Here is a 24,793-nt window from a genome sequence, read left to right as displayed (position 1 = left end):
ATATGCAATGGCCTATCCATTTAGAAATGGTTTGCTTGGATATGGCCCTCCCTTGAGAAGCTGTAGCATAGGAAACAAAGAGCTGGTCAGTTTTTCTGAAAGCCTTAGGTCTTATCCAAGTAGTAACGAAGCTGTCTGTGAATGTCCAAGGAATGCAGGAGTCTCTCACCTTTGTTCTGTGGATTGGGGTAGAAAGTGGATAGGTGGATGGTTTGATTTAGAGCTACACTGGAAACCACCTTATGCATGAAGGAAGGATTAGTTCGTAGTGAAACTCTGTCTCGATGAAAAATGAGGAAAGGTTCCACTGCCATAAGTGCCTGCAATTCTGAAACTCTCCTAGCCGAAGTTATTGCCAGGAGCAGGGCAGTCTTCCAAGATAGGAACTGAAGGTCTGCAGAAAAATCTGGTTCAAAGGGAGGTAGCGTTAGTTTTTCCAGAACAAAGTTGAGGTCCCATGTTGGTGTAGGAGCTCTTCTAGGTGGTCTAATGTTTTTTGCCCCTCTGAGGAACTGCCTTAGGAGAGGATTTGAAAATAAAGGTGGATTCGTGTTGTAGTGAGCTGAAATAGCTGAAGCATGGATTTTAATTGAGGAGAAGGAAAGTACTTCATGCAACATCTCAGCTAAATACTGCAGGATGCGAGGCATATGAGGCTGAGTTGTGCCTTGGCCTTTAGCTTGGTTCCAAGCAGAAAACCTTTTCCATTTGTCCGAGTAAGCCTTCCTGGTGCTTGGCCTCCTGGCTTCTAGAATAACATCCAGTACTGCTTGTGAAAGGGGCTGATTGGATGTTTAATTGATTTGCCATGCAGCCAGGTGTAAGGTTTTGATCTGGCTGTGCAGAATCGGCTTGTCTTGCTGCGTGAGCAAATGAGGTATTTGAGGCAATATCCATGGTGGGCTGTGAGCCATATTCTTCAATAGCAGGTACCAGTGCTGGCGTGGCCAGTCTGGGGCTATGAGAATCATTCGAGGTTTCTCCTTTTTGACCTTCAAAAGAACCTTTGTGAGAAGAGGTAATGGAGGAAAGGCATATGCGGTCAGGTTTTTCCAACTGAAGGAGAGGGCGTCCACTTTCCAAGCTTGATGGTGGAATGTCCTTGTACAAAATTTTGTCAGCTGGTAGTTTTGAGGACTGGCAAACAGGTCTATATTTGGTAGGCCCCATCTCTGAGTTATCATTGAAAATATTTGTGGGTCTAGCTTCCACTCGTGGGGATCTTTGATGTCTCTGCTTAGGTCGTCTGCCAATGTGTTTTTCTGTCCTGGCAGGAACTGAGCTTGTAACTGGACTTGGTAGGCCAGAGCTGTGTTCCATAAGATTATTGCTTGCCTGCAGAGAGGGTAGGAATGTGTGCCCCTTGTTTGTTTATGTACCACATTACTGTGGTGTTGTCAGTCTTTATTGCAAGTTGTCCAGGCTGTAGTAGATCCTTGAAGGCTGTCAGAGCTTTCTGTACAGCTAGCATCTCTTTTTGGTTTATGTGCAGTTTTCTTTGTTCTGCAGTCCACAGGCCTTGAATGCATTGCCCTGCCATCTGTGCCCCCCAGGCATAGTCTGAAACATCTGTTGTGATAGTCTGCCTGGGTGGGGGCAAGGTGAAAGGCTGACCCTTGTTGAGGTGACATGCCTGTGCCCACCATAGAAATTCCTGTTGAAGGCAGGGAATGAGAGATATCACTGTGTCCAAGTTGTGGCTGTGTTGAGACCATACGCTTTTTAGGTACCACTGTAATTTCCTCATATGCAGTTTTGCAAATAGTATTATCAGAATGCAAGATGCCATGAAACTCAAAGCCTGCAGAATTTTTCTTGCAGTTAATTGGGTCTTTGTTGCCATTGTCTTGAAATATTGAGTCAGTTGTAATTGCTTGTCTGGTGTAAGATAAGCCTTCTGGGCCATTGTGTCCAAGCTGGCACCCAGGAATGTCATTTTTTGTGAGAGTACTAGTTTTGACTTCTTTTCGTTTACTGTGTACCCCAGACAATTCAGTAGATGCTTCACAAAAGCCAGATGTTGTAAGAGAATGTCTTTTCTTTCTTCTTGGATGAGGCAGTCGTCCAGGTATGGATATATTTGAATTCCTCTTTGTCTGCAGTATGCAATTACTGGTGCCAGGCATTTTGTGAATACTCTGGGTGCAGTAGATAAACCAAAGGGCAGTGCAGATAATTGATAATGGGCTGAACCTGCAATGAAACGGAGGTATCTTCTGCAACTTTGTCTGATAGGGACATGCAGGTATGCCTCCTTGAGGTCCAACGTTACCAGCCATGCTTCCTTGCCCAACATGGGAAGTAGCTGCTGTAGTGTTAGCATTTTGAATTTAGGTACTTGTAAGTAAGCGTTTAGAATTGAAAGGTCCAGAATTGGTCTCCAAGCATTTTCTTTTCTGGGTACTAGGAAGAGTCTTGAGTAAAATCCTTGGCCTTGCTCTGGAGTTGGTACCCAGTGAATGGCTCTCATGGCCATGAGAGCTGTAATTTGTTTTTGAGCCTCTGCCCTTTGATTTTGTGGCAGGTTTGGCATTCCTCTTTTTATTGGCAAGGTGTGAAAGTGGAATCTGTATCCTCGTAAAATGTCTAGTACTCATTTGTCCTTTGTGACCATGTGCCATTTGTCTGCAAATAGTGCTAGTTTTCCCCCCAGGGGGGCTGACAAAAGAGATTTGTTTGGCCAGCTGAGGTGCAAGTCATTGAGTTTGCCTTCTGGTTGGTTGAGACCTTTCTTCTCCTCCCTTCTGGGTTGGAATGCCCTATTAGCAAGGTTTATACTGAGCTTGTGGTTGTCCTCTGCCCCTTGGGTGCCTGTATTTACCCCTTTGATGCCTGTCAGTGGCTGGAAAGGACCAATTTTTTGTTGGCCAATTTCTGCTGAAGCGAGGGGGTTGTACTTGTAGGAAATCTTTGACTGTCTGCATTGATTTTGCCTTATCTTCCATTTTCTTTGAAACTTCTTCTGCTTTAACACCAAAAAGAACATCCTGTTGTAAGGGAGCATCTAGTAGTTTTGCTTTAACATGATCAGGTAGACTTTGTTCCTTTAACCAGGCATGCCTACGTATAACTGATCCCGTGACAGCTGCTCTGCAGGAGGCCTCTAAAGAATCAAACCCACATTGCAAGGTATGTTTGCCCACCTGCTCGGTGGCGTGCAACAAATCCTGTACTTCTTTCAATTCAGATTGTTGACGGAGGGTGGTTATCTTTTGTTTTAACATAGATCAAAAATTGCTGATACTTAAGCATATGAAATTGACAGTTTAGAGCTCTCGTAGCTAAAGTGGCTGAGGTGTAAACCTTTTTCCCCCCATCTGTCTAGTGCTCTTGAATCCCTTTCAGAAGGTACTGGATTTTTAGCCATGGAAGCCTTAGCCCCTTTGGGACCCTGGGGGATAGTCTCTGGGTCAGCTACTGGGCTTTTGTAGAGAAATTTGTGGAATCAGGTACTCTGTAGTATCTGTCAGGCTTGGCCGAGGCAGGAGGCAAAGAGTCAGGGTTGAAACTGGATTCTAAATAGACATCATCCACAATATCCAAAACAGGAGGGATGGCTAGAGGTCTGTGTTGGGGGAGTAAAAGAAACTCTGAGCCTTTTCTTGGAATCAGAGTAATCCTGACCTTCCCAGTGGAAATGTTCCCTCATAGTGTGCAAAGTTTCCCCAAAAGAGTAATCTTCTGTAGGGGAAGCTGAGGGAATAGAATCCTCAGCATCAGAATCTTCATAAGGAGAGAAGGAATAGTCTTGATCCTCAGAGGAATCCGAAGAAATAGACAGTTGTTCAGAGGAAGCAGATTCTTCCTCTTGTCTAGGCCTTTTGTCAGGAGGAGGCTGAGAACCCGATAAGAGAAATCAAATCTTCAGCCATCTTGAGCATCTGTTTCTTAGGCATAGGGCCTTGAACAGTAGACTGAAGTGAAGCCTTTTTCGGTTTGGAAGGAGTCTTCGACTTGGAAAACGTTTTGACTGTAAGAGTCTGTCTGAAAACGCCTTCAGAAACTGATGGCGTTTCAGAAGCACCGACGTCCTTGGAAGGTAAATCATCAGTAGGGCCTGAAGTAAAAGGCTGCGTCGGCCTAGTGCATTCCGTCAAAATATCTGTAGCGGTCTCGGTTTCTAGAACTGCGGTAGTCAGAGGCTGCGTCGCAGCCTCACTGATAACCGGAGACCGGATCAACCGAGGTCTCGGAATTAGGCTTAGGCCTGGGCTGTCGATCCTTATCCCTGCGTTTTTTATGCACGCCGGTAGTCGGTAGCTCCGACGGCATGTTATAATTAAATTTTCTGCCAAAGAAGTGTTGTGCGAAATCAAAACGTCTTTTAATAGTACGTTTTTTAAATCTAGCACAAAAACGACAAGAAGTGATGTCGTGATCAGGGCCTAGGCAAGGTATGCAATAAGAATGGAAATCCTTATGAGGTATTTGCTTCCCACAAGAAATACAATTGTTAACTTTTTCTGACATTGGTCTGAGGCAAAAAAAGTTTCCCCAACGGGGTACTTAGCTTTATAGAAGACTTCTGTCTGAAATTCGAAAATCTCAGGAGTCGGCCGACCGGCACTTGTGAACTGCTTCTGCTTCGGGCACCGCTCTGCAAGAAAGACTGGAGAAAATGGCATCTGTTGCAATATATGTACCCCTGGCACACTGACGTCAGGGATGAGGCGACAGCAACCGATGTCGGACCAAGACTTTGGAAATCCGGCAGACTGTGGGACCGCCTGACGACAGGATAACCCAAGTGTAATGACTGCAGCAGGGTAACACGATGAACATCACCTAAATGCTATAAGAAATAGAATAAGCAACTAAAATGCTACAATAATAAGCTTTTATTTAGGCAAAAAAGTGAAGTTCTGTCCTTTGTACTGGCAGTGGGTATGTTTTGCCCTGCAAAATCTGACGTTTGTACCAAAAATGTCCCACTTTGGGCATTTGAAATGGTGGCAACCCTAAACGGATAAGAAGGGTCTAAGTGTGGCAAGGACTAATCTACAAAAGGGTATCAAGCAGGCCAAGACAGAGTACGGAAAGAGGATACATGAATGCTTCGAGGATGCACAAGACACGAGACGCCAGTAGCATGGTACTCAACAGCTGACTACAACACCAAATCAGCTCAGTGCGATGACAGCACTGAATTTCACGGCAGGTCTGAAGAGCACAAAACCAAAAATCCGGCAGCAAAAATCCAAATCAATAAAAAACAAAATACAGTCCAACTCTCCACGAAATGTTATAATTAGTGTGTAAGACAGCAGCAAAGAAATACGTATTAGCGCTTTCATCCCTCCAAAGGAAACTTCATCAGATAAAATAATCCCTCCCATCAAAAGCCTTATAATACAATCCCATCTTAATTAAAATGCCTTTGTCACAGCAATTACCACCAATAACTTTTTGGGATTATAGTATCTGGTGACATCTCTTTTGGAGGGACGACAGAGCTAATACTTGTTTCTTTGCTGCTGTCTTACACATGAATTAAAACATTTCATGGAAAGTTGGACTCTATTTTGGCTTTTATAGGTTTGAAGAGAAAACTAACCTGGAGGCTGTAACGTTTCTCAATGACCAAGAGGAGGGAGTACCAGCATGCTTCAAAGTTACCAACATAATCCATCTGCCCAAAAAAAGCCAACCCCACCTGCCTAAATGATTACAGACCGGTGGCCCTTACATCAAATGTAACGAAATGCTTTAAAAGACTGGTTAAATGGCATTTGACTACAGTACTACCCCAATCCTTTCACCTGCTGCAGTTTGCCTACCGTGCAAACAGATCACATGCTGTTAACATTTCGGTGGCACTTCACCACACACTGGAGCACCTTGAAAAGAAAAACTACGGCAGGCTGCTGTTCGCAGATTTCAGCTCGGCATTTAATACAGCGATTCCAATGCAACTTACAGAAAAGCAAATCAACCTTGGCATAAACAAAGGGCTGTGCAACTGGATCCTCAATTTCCTGACTGGAAGACCACAAGACCTGTGCTGGTAACACTTCAGGTATTATTACAATCAACACCTGATTACCCCAGGGTTGTGTGCAGAGTCCTCTACTATTCACAATCCTTACCCATGACTGCTCTGCGAAAGCTAGAACAACCACATAATCAAATTCATAGATGACACCACAGTGGTGGGGCTAGCAAGTGATGATGACAGTGGTACAAGAATAAGGTAAACTCCCCGACTGAGTGGTGCAATAACAATATGGACCTGAATGTCAATAAAACAAAAGAAATGATTACTGACTTCAAAAAAAGCTCTGCCATGCACCTGTCCCTCATTATCAACGGTGAAGAACTGGAGACGGTCCAAACTACAAAGCTCTTGGGGGTATACATATCAGACAATATTTCTTGGAGTACAAACACAGGCCAGCTAATTAAAAAAGCCCACCAGCAACTACACATCTTAAGAAGGCTAAGGAAAGCAAAGGTCTCTATTAAAGTTCTAAATACCTTCTACTGCCATCAAAAGCATTATCACCAGCAACTGCACTGTAAGGTTCGGTAAGAGCACAATACCCGAAAGGAAGCTGCTGCAAAGAATAATAAGAACATCAGAAAATATTGTGGACACTAATCTTTCTAACTTACATGAGCTCTTTCAAATGAGATGTAAAAAGAGGTCCTGCAAAATACTGAGTGACACTTCTCATCCAGCATACATTAAACTTGCATCTGGTGGAAAGTAAGGGAGTATCCGCTGCAGGACCTCCAGATTCATGAACAGTTTTTATCCAACTGCAATAAGACTCATTAATGTAGACGTAAATCTGAATGTATCAAAAGTATAACAGACCGTTACACTCCCATTCCTCTTCCCTGGGACACAATATTTAAAACCAATTTGTCCTGGGTAATGAGTTCCCAGTTCTTGGCATGAAGAGCAATCTTCCCCCCCAAAGGGGCAATCAGTTGAGAAGTGCTTGGAAGTTTTAAAAAGAAGTCACTGAGACAGTTTACCATAGAGGGAGTTTTATTACTCCCAGATTTGGAAGTGAAGGTCCACCACTGCTTAGTCCTGTGCGTACCCTGGGAGCTCTGCTGGATCTGGGTTTGAACTGAGAAGGTCTGAAGAGGCAGGAAAGGACCAATTCACGGAGGGCCAATTCATGGAAGACCAATGCCCACTAAACCTTGGAGGTTGAACTTTTTTGCATGGATTTAGCTTTTTCCTCCATGTTTTTAAGAACTTCTTCTGCCTTGTTGCCAAACAGGCGGTCCTGGTTTAAGGGAGCATCCAGTAATTTTGCTTTAACATGATTTGGCAAGGAATGCTCCTTAAGCCAAACATGCCTTCTAAGTACAGCCCTGCAAGATGCCTCTAGTGAATCAAAACCACACTACAAAGTATGTTTTCCAACCTGTTCAGCTGAATGCAGAAAATCATTACTTTCATCACAATCAGGAATCATCATTTTCTGTTTAAGCAATCCAATAATATGCTGCTGATACTTTAACATATGAAACTGGCAGTTTAAGACCCTAATGGCCAAAGCTGCAGAAGAGTATACCTTCGTACCCCATCTATCCAGCGCCCTGGAGTCTCTATCCGAAGGGGTAGGGTTTTTGCAGTAGTAGCTTTAATGCCCTTGGGTCCCTGTGAAATAGTCTCAGGATCAGCAGAAGGAGTTTTAAAAAGGAACTTGTGAGAGTCAGGGACCCTGTAATATCTATCAGGTTTTCTGGGAGCAGGCAGTAAAGAGAGTCAGGGTCCAAGCTAGATTCCGAAAAGGCATCATCAACAATGTCTAGTACAGGAGGTATGGCTAAAGGCCTGTGCTGGGGCAGGAGTTAAGAAATCCCCAAGCCTCTTTTTAGAATTAGAGAAATTCTAACTTAATATACATAATGGTAATAGTGAAGGTTTTAGATTTAGTGTACTTGCCAGACCTCATTTCTGTATAGGAAATTTCAAAACTGCTCTGAACAGGCTTCAACAGAGGATGATTAAAGGGTATCACACATTATTTCCTGTTGGGATGAATTTAGAAAGTGGATGAAATTTATTAGTGTAGCAATTTTTGAATCATATTGTAAATTGAGTATATTTATTTCATATTTTCTAAGTGTGCATATCAATATTTATGTCATATGTTACAATTTTTTGAAAATTTAATATGACTTGAATCATTTAAATCAAATTATGTAATATTAGAAATTGTATTTAATATTTAATTTTGATAAAAAAGATAGTATTTATATGTTTACATATGTTGGAATTTGTCACAGTGTTGACAGGGGATGAAATGTTTGATGAATTGATTGATTGACTAATTGTCCTAATTGATGAATATATAAAAAGAGAATGTATGAGTTTGTAAGTGTGTTCCATTGAAGGCGAACTGCCGAGGTACCAGGGCAGGACTGATGGATTAAAGCTGCTTCTCTTTGTTCCACCCTCTGACTGCTTATTTCGTGGTGTATTTTTGAAAATTTCTAACTTTCCCAATGAAAATGCTCCCTGAGAGTATGCAAGGTTTCACCAAAAGAGAAATCCTCTGGGGGAGAAGCAGAGGGAATAGAATCCTCAGCATCAGAATCCTCATAGGTATACAAGGATAAATCCTGGTCAGAGGAAACAGAAAATTCAGAATCCTGGTCAGAGGTATCATAAGCAAACTCAGTCCTAGGGGGGGAAGGCTGGCTTCCCCTAATTAAAGTAATAAGGTCTTCAGCCATTCTTCTCATATGTTTTTTAGGCATAGAGGCCTGATCATGCGGTCTGGGTGTCAGTTTTCTAGGCAGGGTTTGAGATTTAGGCCTTGAAGAAGATGGCGTCGGTTTAACACACAAGTCAGTAGGCCTGAATACACCTTCAGAAGCCGGTGCCTGCACAGCGGCTCCGGACCCATCAAGGTAGAGACAATCTGCAGGTTACACAGTTGAAACATCTCGCGGCATACCAGACTCTGAATGGGTTTCAGTAGAGGCCTGTGAATCTGAAGTAGCGGGTATCAGGGGCTGCGAAAGTGACTCACTGAGTACCGGCGAACTGGCGACTGGCTTAGGAGAAGCATCATCAGCAGCTTTGGACCTAGGCGGCCTGTCTGTCTTTATCTTTGCGTTTTTTCGGAATGTCGGTAGTCGAATGGCTTACCGAAGACATATCAGGATAATTTAAAAAAAGAGTACCAAAATATTTAGAAGCGAAAATATACCAATGATGGATAGTTCGTGGTTTAAGTAAGGCAGAAAACAGACAGTGAGGTACGTCGTGGTCAGGGCCTAGGCAAGGAATACAGTACGAATGAAAATCTTTATGAGGTATTTCCACAAGTAATGCAATTATTTACTTTTACTGACATCGATTAAGAGCAAGAAAAAGTTTCCCCAACGAGGTACTTAGCTTTTAGTTGAAGCCTTCGATTCTGAAACTCGAAAATAAAAATTTCAGGAGTTGGCCGACCGGCACTTGCAAACTGCTTCTGCTTCGGGCACCGCATGGTAAGAAAGACTGAAGTAATGGCGCTGGCTTCATGTTTTATACCCCTGACGTCACAGAAAAAGAGACAGAAACTGACACAGGACCCAAGACTTTGTTAATCAGGCCAACTGAGGGCTACTGCAAGCAGATAACCCAAATGAGATGACTGCAACAGTGAAACATGAAGAACATCAGACTCCGACGGTAGACAGAGTCTTTCCTTCCTGTTCACACCTGGTCAAAGTTTCCTTAAATTTGAGCCCGAAGAGGGACGAGCCATGAAAAGGGATTTTGACAAAGGATGACTTAAAGGGCTCCACGAAGAAACAAGCGCATCCAGGAATGTCTCCTAACAGCAATTCCTGTAACCGCTGCCCTACTCATTCCATCAGATGCATAGAAATGAGGCGCATGTGTGAGTTCACTATGGAACTGAGAGTAGCAAGCTGGGAGGCGACTTTGTCTGAAGCTCCTGCAACTACTATATCCTGAAAAGTATCTCCAAGCTCTTTTAGATCTCTTTGTAGTCTTGTAAAATGAGTGAGATAGTTTAGTGAACACAAGGCAAAAGTCGTTGAACTGTACGTGTGCTTCCCATATATATCTATGATCCTAGAATCTCTGTTAGGAGGATGGATAGAGGAAGTGTCCGACATCTCCTCCTTGGTGGCTGCCGCCACCACCATGGCATCAACTGGCACTCCCTCGGTAAGAAAAGACTTTTTCTGGGGGGCAAAATTAAACTTAGTAGGCCTCCTGGGAACAGGCTCCATGGTGTCCGGAGACACCCATGCCCTTCGTGAGACCAGCTCCATAAGCTCATCGAGAGGCAGACACCCCCCAAGAGGTGGAGGGCTGAGACCCGAAAGCCTTCAGGAGAACTGACTCATCTTCAGTAGGATTAGTGGACTGCCAGTCACCCCTCTGCCTAAGGATTTCGAATATCTCAGCAAATGAGATATCCTCAGATATCTGGACCCTTCTGACTCATTCAAGTAGGTATCGGATGTGAGAAACTCCTGTGGAGAGTCTGAGTGCTTCCTCTTACAGATTCTCTTCCTGGGAACCTCATCAGTGGGAACTCCTGGTGAGGTCTCTGAAGAGCAGGGGCCACCCAATCGAGCTTCCTGAGGCTGAGTCTCTACAGTTAGAAAGGATCTGTGAAGCAGAAGCGGACATAGGCACTTTTGGGGAGGAGGTAGCCAGACCTGAAGTCGTAGAGGTCTTAGGAGACATAGCTCTCCTCATAGCTTCGAAGGCATCTGTGCTCTGATTGAGAAGGGACCGATGGATCAGAGGAAACCATTGATCCCCTCGGCACCGGGATAGTGGGCTCCGACCCAGAGGTAGGAGCCGAGCTTATCCGAGTTGAAGCCCAGAGAGGCAAAGTAAGAACCGACAAGTCAGTCCAACTATCCTCCCCGGACCCGACCGGAGAGAGTGTCGGCTCCTAGACCCCTCGATTGGCACCAAGGATGTCAGAGTAAACTGAACCGATGACACTGGAACAGGTGTCAGTTCCGAAGGCTCAGCAATCAAGTCAGACTCCTCCAGCTCCGAAGGACCAGTGTAGCTCGGAGGAGGAAATTAAGTTGATGGCAATACAGTCTGGTTCCGAAACCGCTTGGGTCGGAGCTGCTAAAAGTTTTACAAACGCCAGTGCCTGTAACAATTTCTGCACCACACGATCCATATCCAAATTGGAAAGGCTGATAGAGGACCGAGATGAATGGATAGATGGAGGCACTGACTGAAGAACTGGCGATTTAGGTACCTAGGATACCAGGGACTGGCTCCAAAAAGACAAGACGCTCGACTCAAGAGGGCTGTGGAGCCGACATCGATTTTGTTTTTTTTACTTCCGAAGTAGTAGAAGCCTTAGAAGATTTACTAGACCTGTCCTGGTCACTCAAAGCTTCCTGAAAGATGGTTTGAGAAGTCCTCTACCTATCAACTTTCTCTCCTGAAGAACCTTAGAAGAGAAGGAATGACAAATGGACCAGCTTTCCTGAAGGGGCAAATCTCCCAAACAATATACACAATTGACATGGCTATCTGTAACGGACATTTTCTGTCTACATTTTGGACATTTTTTTGAAACCTGACTTAGGATGCTTATTCCTATCCTGGTCAGCCATAATGAACTATACAGTATCAAGAGAAGAAATGACTGTAGTATAACAAAGACACACCCAAAAACTATTTAAATAAGTCCTGACAAAAACTATGGGCTAAATATGCTGTGACAAAGTGTCATTATTAAACACACACACACGCACACTAGTTATCTAAAGCACTCTAAACAGTTAAATAAATCAAAACACTGACAAAAACTGTCACTGATCAAAAGCACACAAACTACTATTTAAACTACACTAAATATAAAGTACAGTTGTGTACACTTACCATAAATGTAGATGTTCGAGTGTATTAAATGTTGCAGTCATTACATTTGGGTAATCTGCTGGCAGGTTTGCCCTCACTCGGCCTGAATTCCATGCCCTCAGTCGGCCTGAATTCCAAAGTCTTGGGTCCTGCGTCGGTTGCTGTCTTCTCTTCCATGACATCAGGTTGTCAGGGGTATATAAAAACATGCAGCCAACGCCATTTTCTTTAGTTTTTCTTGCCCCCGATGTCAGGTGCCCCCAAAAAGGTAGCAATATTATAAATATATATATATATATATATATATATATATATATATATAGATAGATTTTATATATATATATATATATATATATATATATATATATAGATATAGAGATTAGATATATATATATATATATATATATATATATATATATATGTCTATATATATATATATATATGTCTATATCTAGATATATATGTCTATATCTATATATATATGTCTATATTTATATATATATGTCTATATTTATATTTCTATATATATGTCTATATTTCTATTTCTATATATATGTCTATATTTATATATATATATATATATATATATATATATATATATATATATATATATATATATATACACACATATATATACATATATATACATATATATACATATATATACATATATATACACACACACACACACACGCATCAATATAAAGTTTACCTTCATCTACAAGCAAATACACCACAGACTGTAGAAGACAAAGAAGGAAAGATAAACTGCAGAATGACAGGGGGATGGCCGGAGGGTAACCTGGACTGAAACGGTGAATACACTCGAACATCTACATTTATAGTAAGTGTACATAACTGTACTATGTTCTTCGTGTGTCACTGTTGCAGTCATTACATTTGGGTAGAATCCCAAAGCTATGGTTGGGAGGCTGGAGCTAAACAGCATTAGGTGAGGCTATAAGGCCCTGCAGCACTGCAGTGGCAAAGCCTGCCCTGGACTTAGAGGCAAATGGTAATACTTTGTAAAGGTGTGAACAGAACTCCAAGTAGCAGCCTCTAGAATGTCCTTGGTTGGTACTCCTCTGAGAAAAGCTGCTGAAGTAGCTGCAGCCCTGGAGTGAGACCTAATGCCCTTGGGCACAGGTTTGCCATTGTGTAAGTAGCAGAAACGGATGCAATGGCTTATCCACTTTGAAATCGTCTGCTTTGAAATAGCCTTTCCTTCTGATCCTGCAGCATGTGACACTAGTAATTGCTCAGTTTCTTAGAGCTTTAGTCCTGCTCAAGTAGAATCTTAGCTGTCTGTGTACGTCCAAGGAATGCAGAATTCTCTCCCCTTTGTTCTGCAGATTTGGATAAAAAGTTGGCAGATGAACTGTTTGGTTAAGAGCCACACTGGAAACGAGCTTAGGCATAAAAGTAGGATTTGTCCTCAGAGACACCCTGTCTGAGTAAAATATGACAAAAGGCTCTACAGCCATGAAGGCCTGTAGCTCTGAAACTCTTCTTGCTGAAGTAATTGCTAGCAGCAGAGCTGTCTTCCATGATAAGAACTTTATATCAGCGGTAGCAGCTGGTTCAAATGGAGGCAGGGTGAGCTTTTCCAACACATAATTGAGGTCCCATGCAGGTAAGGGTGATCTTCTAGGAGGCCTTAAACTTTTGGCGCCTCTAAGATACTGCTTTAGTAAAGGATGAGAAAAGATTGGTGGCTCTGTATTGTAATAAGCCGAAATGGCAGAGGCATGGACTTTGATTGATGAGAAAGATAGGCCTTTGTCAAGCATCTCAGTTAAGTATTGTAATATCTGAGGGATATGTGGTTCTACTGTATCAGTTCCTTGTGCTTGATTCCAAGCACAGAATCTCTTCCATTTGTCAGCATAAGATTTTCTAGTACTAGGCCTTCTGGCTTCCAAAATGACATCCATCACAGCTTTACTGAGGTGTCGTTTGTATGATTACAGGATTAGCCAAGCAGTCAGATTCAGAGTCTGTAGTTGATTGAACAGGCTCCGATTGTTTTGCTGGGACAGTAGTTGTGGTTTTTGAGGCAAGGTCCAAGCTGGGTATTGAGACAAGTTCCTTAGGAATGGGTACCAGTATTGGCGGGGCCAGTCCGAGGCAATTAAAATCATCTTTAGCTTCTCTTGTCTGACTTTTAGAAGGACCATGGGCAAGAGGCAGAGGAGGAAAGGCATAAACTGATAGGGTGTCCACTTTCCATGCTTGTCTGTGACAAGTCCTTATACAATATCATTTCAGTTGATAATTTTGAGGAGAGGCAAATAGATCTACGTCTGGGCTCCCCCATTTCTCTGTTATCATGCTGAAGACTTCTGGATTTAGTTTCCACCTGTGAGGATCCATAAGGTTTCTGCTTAAATCATCTGCCAGAGTGTCTTGTTTTCCTGGCAGGAATTGAGCTTGAAGATGTATTTGGTAGGTCAAAGCTATGTCTCACAGTGCCATGGCTAATCTGCAAAGGGGGTATGAGTGTGTGCCCCCTGGTTTGCTTATATACCACATGACTGTGGTGTTGTCCATCTTTAACAGCAGTTGTCCTTGAAGGCTGTTAGGGCTCTGAACAGCTAGCATCTCTTTCTGGTTGATATTTAGATGCATTTGATTTGGTGCCCATATGCCTTGAATGCATCTTCCTGCCATGTGGGCCCCCAGGCATAATCTGATGAGTCTGTTAAAGTTTGGCTGGCAGGGGTTAGAGTGAAGGGCCATCCCATGTTTCGGTGACAGGCCTTTGCCCACCATAGAAACTCCTGTTGCAGGCAGGGAATGAGAGGAATCATAGTTTCCACACTTTGTGAATGTTGACTCCATAAGCTTATTCGGTATCATTGAAGCTTCCTCATATGCAGTCTTGCATATGGAATTAGTAGGATGCAGGATGCCATTAAGCCCAGAGCCTGCAGAATTTGTCTTGCAGAAGACTGGGTTTTTGTTGCCATCAGTTTGAAGTAAGTAGTCAGTTGCCTTTGCTTCTCTGGCGTGAGGTAAGCCATCTGGGCAGTTGCATTTAAGCATGCACCCAGGAATGTTATCTTTTGAATGGGTACCAGTTGTGATTTCTTTTCATTTATTGTGTACCCTAAGCATGTTAGAAGCCTTTTCACAAACGCCAGGTGTCGTACAGTGTCCTCCTCTGCTTGAATGAGACAGTCGTCCAAGGATATATTTGAATACTTCTTTGTCTGCAAAATGCAATTACTAGTGTCAGGCACTTTGTAAAGACCCTGGGCGCAGTAGATAAGCCAAAGGGCAGTGCAGAGAATTAGTAATGCATTAAGCCAGCCTTGAATCTGAGGTATCGTCTGCACGACTGTCTTATTGGGACATGCAGGTATGCCTCTTTCAGGTCTAAAGTCACCAGCCAAGCATTCTTTCCCAGCATGGGCAGAAGCTGTTGCAAAGCAAGCATTTTGAATTTTGGAATGTCCAGGTATGTGTTCAAAAATCGATAAATCCAGTATTGGCCACCAGTCTTGAGAAAAAAACCTTGTCCTTTTTCCTGTTCTGGTACTGTCTGAATGGCCCCCATATCCATGAGGGACGTAACCTGTTTCGGTGCCTTTGCCCATTGATTTTTTGGAAGATCTGGCCAACCGTTTGTCATTGGCAGTGTGTGGAAATGGAATCTGTATCCTTGTGATACGATGTTTAGCACCCACTTGTCCTGGGTTATTAACTGCCAATTTTGAGCAAAAAGTGCTAATTTTCCCCCTATGGGTGCTGCCAATAGACAAGTGCTTGGTGTGGGCAGAGGGAAGTCATTGGGATTGATTTCTGTGGGCTTGCGCTTTATCTCCTCCAGATTTGGACGTGGATGCGCCCCATTGCTTTGACCTGTGAGTCTTGAGCCTGGTACCTGGGACCCTTAGGGCGGGATTTGCCCCTTTGAGCTCTGTCAGACACAGGAAAGGACCAATTTTTTTGTAGGCCAGTGTCTATTGAATCTAGGTGGCTGCACTTGTAAGAAATCTTCAACAGTTTGCATGGACTTGGCTTGGTCTTCCATTTTCTTTAAAACCTCTTCTGCCTTAATACCAAACAGAGAATCATGCTGTAAAGGTGCATCTAGCAATTTTGCTTTAACGTGATCAGGCAAATTTTGTTCCTTTAACCAGGCATGCCTCCTAACCACAGATCCAGTAACTGCGGCCCTGCAGGAGGCCTCTAAAGAATCAAAACCACATTGCAACGTATGCTTTCCAACTTGTTCAGCTGCATGCAATAATTACTGCAATTCCTTATTTTCTGCACATTCTGAAATCATCATTTTCTGTTTCAGCAATCCCATAACATGTTGTTGGTACTTAAGCATATGAAATTGACAGTTTAAGGCCCTGATTGCCAAGATTGCAGATGTATAAACCTTTTTTCCTCCATCTCTCCAGTGTGCTTGAATCTCTGTCTTAGGGGGTAGGGTTTTTTGCTATTGAGGCCTTAACTCCCTTTAGACCCTGTGAAATAGTTTCAGGATCAGCAGCAGGGTTTCTAAATAAAAATTTATGAGAGTCAGGGACCCTGTAATATCTGTCAGGCTTACTGGGAGCCGGAGGTAATGAGGCAGGGGTTAGGCTTGACTCAAAAACACATCATCCACAATGTCTAAAAACAGGGGGAATGGCCAACGGCTTGTGCTGAGGGAGAAGGAAATCCCAGAGTCACTATTTTGATTCTGAGAAGTCTTGACTCTCCCAGTGAAAATGCTCCCTCAAAAGTATGCAAGGTTTCTTCAAATGAATAATCCTCAGGAGGAGATGCAGGTGGAATAGACTCCTCAGCATCAGAATCCTCATAAGGAGGTAAAGAGAATTCCTGATCAGAAGAGGAATCTTCAAGAAATAGAAACCTGATCTGAAGATTCATAGTCAGTGCTTGCCTAGGCCTCTTATATGGAGGGGGATGGGTACCCCTGATCAAGGTAATAAGGTCTTCAGCCATTTTGATCATCTGTTTTTTAGGCATAGAGGCCTGAGCACGTGGCTCCGGCGTCATTTTTTTAGTTGTAGAAGATGTCTTTGCCTTTGGTTTTGCAGCTTTCGGTTTGACATATAAATACTGAGGTTTGAATACACCCTCAGAAGCCGGTGCCTGCTCAGGGGCTCCGGACCCATCTGAGGGAGATACATCCGTTGGTCCAATACCTTGAGCATCTTGCGGCATGCTGGACTCCACATGGGTGTCGGTAGAGGCCTGCGACTCAAAGGTATTGGGTATCAGGGGCTGCGAAAGTGCCTCACTGAGTACCGGCGACTGGCTTAGGAGAAGCTTCCTCGTCGGTTTTGGATCTCGACTGCCTATCTCTGTCCTTTGAGTTTTTTATGTACTCCGGTAGTCTGATTGCTATCAGACGACATTTCTGGGTAGTTAAATCTGTTTCCAAAACACTTGGATGCAAAAATATGCAAACGCTTAATAGTGCGTTGGTTAAATCTAGCACAAAACCCACAGCCAGGCATGTTGTGATCAGGGCCTAGGCAAGGAATGAGGTATTTGCTTCCCACAAGTAATAAAATTATTAACTTTTTCTGACATCGGTAAAAAGCAAGAAAAAAGTTTCCACAATAGGGTACTTAGCTTTAACGAAGACTTTGGTTCTGAAACTCAAACTTGAATATTTCAATAGTTGGCTGACCGGCACTTGCAAAATGCTTCTGCTTCAGGCACCGCGCGGCAAGAAAGACTAAAGAAAATGGCATCAGCTGCATGCTTTATACCCCTGACGACCTGACGTCATGGAAGAGAAGACAGCAGCCGACGCAGGACCAAAGACTTTGGAATTCAGGCCGACTGAGGGCAACCTGCCAGCAGATTACCCAAATGTAATGACTGCAACAGTGAAACACGAAGAACATCAGGCCTATAGAAAAAAAATGAAGGCCAAAGTGCTATATCTAAATATGAAAAGGCACACCAAAGGGAAAGGGAATACACATTATAAAGCTATAGAAGCTAAAAGCCAACTCTAAAGTAGAGAAATAAGTTATTTAGAAAATTTTTAGATAATAAATTTGTATTGGCCCGAGCTATGTGAGAAACCTCCTATCTATTGCAGCGGCAAACTAGATCTGAGGTAACTTCAGGTGCATCGTGGGATAGGGACTTAGCCTCAAGCTGTCTGAAGACCTCGAGCTTTGTAGCAGGCAGACTCTGAGCAGAGGACTGGCTTCGAACTCGTCTGTAAGAATGAACGGCGAGATAGACATCTAGTGATTCTGCGATGACCACAGAATCATTACTGCAAACATCACTATGGAAATTAATGTGGGTATTAAGTGCCAAAGGTACCACTCAGGGCAGTTGCCCCGTTCACCCAACCCCAGTTACATTTCTTTAGAAAATAAATCGTGTGAACAAGGGGATGTAGATATTGCGATTCCAGTCTGATGGTTAGTTATGCACACGTACTAACATGGCAATGCCATCTCTGGGAAAGTATTACATAAAGACTTAACAGTCATGAAAATGCAAAATTTTGTGGACTGTATTAAGAGTCATCACAAAATAAATACTGTACACAGGTCTTTATTTATCCTTTGTTGACTGTACCAGTCCTGCTAGACGAATGGACTCTTCGAGGAAGAACCAAGGTGGTACTTACTCTTCTGGGGTAACTTGGCCATGGCATCAAGGAACTTGTATGTAATCACTAAAACAACATGGTTTAAATGCTCAGAAAGCATCCTCTCCCTACCTGGGTTTAGTGCCTGCCTTGCCCTTCAGAGCCAATGGCAGCTGTGGTGATGTAGTCTACATACATGGACCCAATGACCAAGTGCAAATAGGGGTTCCCAGTGGGAGTAGCTGCACATCATATTGGTGATAAGACTACATTAGCAAACTGACCAGAGAGGGCAGATCAATAAAGTTGCAGTATGCAGAAGTTGTGGCATTAAACAAACTAAAAAGGAACTTGAGTAAAAAAAATAAATAAATAAGGGAATGGTTATGTGAAACTGAAGGGACATGGAATGAAGCAGAGTACAGATAAGAGAGTGGGATGCACACACTAGACAGACAAAATTAGGACATCAGATCATTAACAGAAGTAGCTGCAACTGTGGAGAAGGTCAAAGAGAAAATATTACAGTGTTTCAATCCCATGTGGAGATAAGCTAAAGATGATCTGCCGAAGATGATTATGGAGAAATAGGAAGAAGGCACGAGGAAACAAGGATGTCCAGCCAAGATATAAGGGGTTTACATGAGAGAAGATCTGTGACAGTTGGGTGTGACTGCCAAAAAAGGTAGGAAAGTGGTACTGAATCAATAGAGGTGATGACAGTTGATACAACATCCCCCCTCCATGTACAGGGAAAACCAGGGTTGATGATTTATTTCATTTTATTTACTTTTATTTCATTCGTCATCATGCCCTTATGTTATCTCCATTCTTCTCAATGATTTAAAAAATATAGAATGTATACTTTTTCAGTAAACTTTAGCTTTTAGCCTTAAGAAAAAGATCCCTAGCTACTCTTACATATATAAACCAAGTTATGCTGCAGTGGAGGCAACATTACATTGAAGACTGTGAAAACACTATAGCACATATGTACCTGAAACACGAACCACAAACAGCTGCAGGAAAATTAAGCCATGCTGATAACAAGGGATCAATCCAATACCAACAACTAGGAATGCAGAAGCAAAAAAACAAATATTGTAGCCAAAGGACAAAAGGAACATTAGTAATTAAAATGGCTACAAACAGGTATTATACATCCTGCATGCCAAGACAAAGTCATAAAATATGAGATTAGAGTAATATGGAATAAACACAACTAGACAGTTCTAACAGTAGTAGTACAAAAAAAAAAAAGACTGCGGCTGTGTTAGCTCGCGATACAGGAATGCTTAATCTGTCTTATTTTTCTGGCAACATAATCACTTTCCAGTCATTTAAATAATGTTACATTAACTTATAGAAGAAAGAAACTTCTGGAAATCAAGTATTCGATTGTGCCGTCATTCTGGCTTGATTCCCTGTGTACTACAGAGCATCTAAGACCTACAACACTCACAGAACTGCTGGAACTCAGCATCTTAACCAAACAAGCTTCAAAGTACCAAAATCATGAAATGGAAGGTTATGGAACAATCAGCATGAGGCCCAAAAGGAAGAGATGCAACAGAACCAGGAAAATAGGCTGCACAGTTGGAATTGCTGCCAGACTGAAAACAAACCCTCACAGGCCTACACTTCCCTCAATTCTGTTAGCAAATGTATGACCAATGGACTTTCTCAGGCTTGAGCTCAACTTCACAAAGTGAGAAATACATCTCTTTTAATCTTCACAGAGGTTTGATTAAATAACAGGATTAGTGACAGTGCTGTAAGCCCACGTTTTCACTTTGCTCAGAGCTGATGCACGTCTAGCTCTGTGTGGAAAAGCTAAGGGAGGTGGAGTGTGCATTTTTGTGAAGGATAGCTGGTGCAAAAACTGTACCACTGTGAATGAACATTGCTCTGTAAATGTGGAATTTCTGCTACTGAAATACAGACCTTTTTATGTGCCCAGAGAATTAAATGATGTCCATGTAGCAGCTGTATATATATACCACTGACTGCTAACATGACTGAAGCACTGAATATTCTGCGTAATGCTATATGTGAATTGCAATGCAAGAATTCTGACACTGCATTTATGATAGAAGATCTCGGGGAGGTACTACCAAATTGTGGATTTTCCCACAAGGGGAGCAAATACTCTGGACAAGGCTTACACCAACATAAAAGGGGCATACAGACCTGTACAACAACCAAGCCTAGGTGGCTCTGATCACATCTCCATAAAACTAATACCAGCTTACAAACCTCTCTTGATCAGAGATAAGCCCACTGTGAAACAAATCAGACTCTGGCATTAAGAAGCCATGGAAAGTCTCAGGGGCTGCTTTGATACCACACACTGGGATGCCTTCAGAGAGGTAGCCACAGTGAATAATCTGGTAAACATTGATGAATATATTGAGACATCTACTGCTTACATATCTAAATGCGTGGAGGATATAATGACCATCAAAAATATTAAACAGCCAAACAAAACCCATGGCTAAACAGCAAGGTGTACAAGTTGCTGAGGGCAAGAAACACTGCTTTCAAGGCAAAAGATTTACGGATAAGAAGGGTCTAAGTGTGGCAAGGACTAATCTACAAAAGGGTATCAAGCAGGCCAAGAGAGTACTGAAAGAGGATACAAGAATGTTTCGAGGATGCAAAAGACTCGAGAAGCCAGTGGCATGGTACTCAACTGCTAACTGACTAAAACACCAAATCAGCTCAGTGCGTTGACAGCACTGAATTTCTGGACAGTCTAAACACATTTTATGGCAGGTCTGAAGAACACAAAGAACCAAAAATCCGGCAGCAAAAATCCAAATCAATAAAAGCCAAAATACAGTCCAACTCTCCACGAAATGTTATAATTAGCGTGCAAGACAGCAGCAAAGAAATGCGTATTAGCGCTTTCATCCCTCCAAAGGAAACTTCATCAGATAAAATAATTTCTCCCATCAAAAGCCTTATAATACAATCCCATCTTAATTAAAATGCCTTTGTCACAGCAATTACCACCAATACAAACTTTTTGGGATTATTGTATCTAATGACATCTCTTTTGGAGGGACGACAGAGCTAATACTAGTTTCTTTGCTGCTGTCTTACACATGAATTAAAACATTTCATGGAGAGTTGAACTCTATTTTGGCTTTTATAGGTTTGAAGAGAAAACTAACCTGGAGGCTGTAAAGTTTCTCAATGACCAAGAGGAAGAAGTACCAGCATGCTTCAAAGTTACCAACATAATCCATCTGCCCAAAAAAAGCCAACCCCACCTGCCTAAATGATTACAGGCTGTAATGAAATGAAATGCTTTAAAAGACTGGTTAAATGGCATTTGACTACAGTACTACCCCAATCCTTTCACTTGCTGCAGTTTGCCTACCGTGCAAACAGATCAACTGCTGTTAACATTTCGGTGGCACTTCACCACACACTGGAGCACCTTGAAAAGAAAAATTATGGCAGGCTGCTGTTTGCAGATTTCAGCTCGGCATTCAATACAGCGATTCCAATGCAACTTACAGAAAAGCTAATCAACCTTGGCATAAACAAAGGGCTGTGCAACTGAATCCTCGATTTCCTGACTGGAAAACCACAAGACCTGTGCTGGTAACACTTCAGGGATTATTACAATCAGCACCTGAGTACCCCAGGGTTGTGTGCCAAGTCCTCTACTATTCACAATCCTTACCCATGACTGCTCTGTGAAAGCTAGCAACAACCACATCATCAAATTCACAGATGACACCACAGTGGTGGGGCTAAGCAAGTGGTGATGATGACAGTGGTACAAGAATAAGGTAAACTCCCCGACTGAGTGGTGCAATAACAATATGGACCTGAATGTCAATAAAACAAAAGAAATTATTACGGACTTCAAAAGAAGCTCTGCCATGCACCTGCCCCTCATTATCAACGGTGAAGAACTGGAGACTGTCCAAACTACAAAACTCTTGGGGGTATACATATCAGACGATATTTCTTGGAGTACAAACACAAGCCAGCTAACTAAAAAAGCACACCAGCAACTTTCCTGTCCTTGCCTATTTAAAGTGGTAAAGTGTGAAATATTTACTGCTTAAAAACCTCAGCTTTGGCCGGCTAAGAACTTGCTGTATTCAACTGGACGTATAAGAGAATTTAAGTACCGTTATCTGCACTTTTTTTTCAAAAAATACAGTATTTAAATTGATTTTAACTGTGTGTTGCAGGAATATTAACTGAACTGGAAGTTGGTCAGTGTTTGCTGAATTTTGTTATTTGCTAGTAATTACAGGTATGGGGGTAGCCACATTCTTTGATTTCCTGTCCTTGCCTATTTAAGTGGTACAGTGTGAAATACTGTCTGCTTAAAAAGCTCAGCTTTGGCCGGCTAAGAAATTGCTGTATTCAACTAGATGTATAAGAGAATTTAAGTACCTTTATCTGCACTTTTTTTTTCAAAAAAATACAGTATTTAAATTGATTTTAACTGTGTGTTGCAGGAATATTAACTGAACTGGAAGTTTTGACTCTGTTCTTCAGTTAGTCCCACCCACCCTCCCTGTTTTTGTTTTGGTGTTAATCTTAGTGGCCTTGAAACTGCCCGCCCCTCTTGTAAATTTGCGTTTGGATACTCCTTCTGGGCCCATCTCATTTGCTCACTCAACTGAGTGCAGTGAGATCATATTCTGATTTCAGGCACTCCTACTGTGTACAAAGAGAACATCTGGGAAACGGAAAAAAAATATATATAAGCTTGTTTCCTGCCTTTCCTGTTAAGTGGTATAGACTATTTGTAGGCTTCTAAGCCCCCAAGCCCTTCTGTGTTGGAGGGAAGCCTTACAGCTTAGTTTTTTTTTTTCTTATAACTAGCCAGTTTTCTAGTTTCAGCACTCAAATCTGTTTCTTTGATCTCAGCACTTGTTCAGGAAAAAAAAAATTCATCTGCTTTTACTGTACTTGTGTTTTTACCTACTTTATTTTACTTTTGCATCATCTTAAAAGTACTCAATTGTATTTATTACTGCTTGGTGTAACTCATTCTAAGCCTTTTGGTTTAAACACTTGGGCTTCGGACCAATTGTTTTGCACTGAGAGGGTTTGTGGTCTGCACTGTAGTGGCAGAACAGGTAGCTTACATCCTTCTAGGTTGGGAACTGTTGACTGAGGGCTCTGTCTGTAATTCTAAAAGTGTATTAATTCTGGTTTAAGCACTTGGGCTTTCAGGCCAGTTATTTTACATTAAGAGGGTTCGTGGTCTGCACTCTTGTGGGAGGAGAGGCTGGACTCTGCCCTTCTGAGCTGGGAATTTCTGGTTAAAGGCTTACAGTGCGCATGCATATCTGAACTGCTTCTTACTAAAGTTGGTGCGCCTTGTTTGCTGTGGCATAGACTGGATTCGGGCCTGCTGGATCTAGCTTTGTTTGTGTAACTTGAGCACTAATCCAGGCATTCTCTAAAGTATTCAATTGTATTTATTACTGCTTGGTAGTAACTTGATTAAAGTGCAGCTATCATTCTAAGTCTTTTGGATTAAGCACTTGGGCTTCAGACCAGTTGTTTTACATTAGGAAGGTTTGTGGCATGCACTGTGGTGGCAGGACAGGTAGCTTTCATCCTTCTAAGTTGGAAACTGCTGATTGAGAGCCCAGTGTCTGTTATTCTTAAAGTGTATTAGTTCTGGTTTAAGCACTTGGGCTTCAGGCCAGTTATTTTACATTAAGAAGGTTCGTGGTCTGCACTCTTGTGGGAGAAGAGGCTGGACTCTGCCCTTCTGAGCTGGGAATTTCTGGTTAAAGGTTTATAGTGCCTGCATATTTGAATTGTTACACCTTGTTTGCTGTAGCATAGACTAGATCCAGGCCTGCTGAATCTAGCTTTGTTTATATGCTTGTTGTTTGTTTGCTTGTTATTTCCCTGGAACGCTAATTCCACCTAATACGCGGCTTCTCAGCGCTTCTGCGGACCACTAGTGATATCTGCATTGCTTACTGTACTTATTTCCTTGTTTCACTTGAAAGAAAGTTACTGTTTGTCGTTTTTGCATTTAAGTTACCTGTAACACATTGCACTTCAGTTACCTGGCACTTGCTCGCTAAAGCAATTATATAAGTCAGCACTAAAAATTAAAAGCACTACACCCTCACTCCCCACTGGCCCTTGTTTTCAATTATTAAGGAATTCCAAATATTATTCTAGCATGTCCAAAGGTCAGTTGTCAATCTCCTCTCCGGTCCAGCTGGTGAATCTGGGAATCTTGAGGCAATGTTACAACTGCCTCATGTACACAGACAACCCTCTCCTCCTCCCAACAAATTCCAACACATGTGAGAGATGCAACCATATAGCCAAACTGGAGGCTAAGCTCTCTCAACTCAGTACTGGCATAACCA

General features: G+C 42.3%; 2 protein-coding genes across 3 annotated transcripts in view; both read right to left on the bottom strand.

The window, feature by feature from the left end:
- Positions 1 to 24,793, bottom strand: part of TTPA (alpha tocopherol transfer protein) — a 1,432,408-nt gene that overhangs the window by 470,163 nt on the left and 937,452 nt on the right. The gene's annotated exons all lie outside the window — the stretch shown is intronic.
- Positions 1 to 24,793, bottom strand: part of YTHDF3 (YTH N6-methyladenosine RNA binding protein 3) — a 259,745-nt gene that overhangs the window by 141,531 nt on the left and 93,421 nt on the right. The window lies entirely within an intron of this gene.

Source organism: Protopterus annectens, chromosome 1.part0 (assembly GCF_019279795.1).
Source record: "Protopterus annectens isolate FY-2018-M chromosome 1.part0, PAN1.0, whole genome shotgun sequence".
Lineage (NCBI taxonomy): Eukaryota > Metazoa > Chordata > Ceratodontiformes > Protopteridae > Protopterus > Protopterus annectens.
The sequence above is the reverse complement of the archived record's forward strand: the minus strand, read 5'-3'. Positions and strand labels throughout refer to the sequence as shown.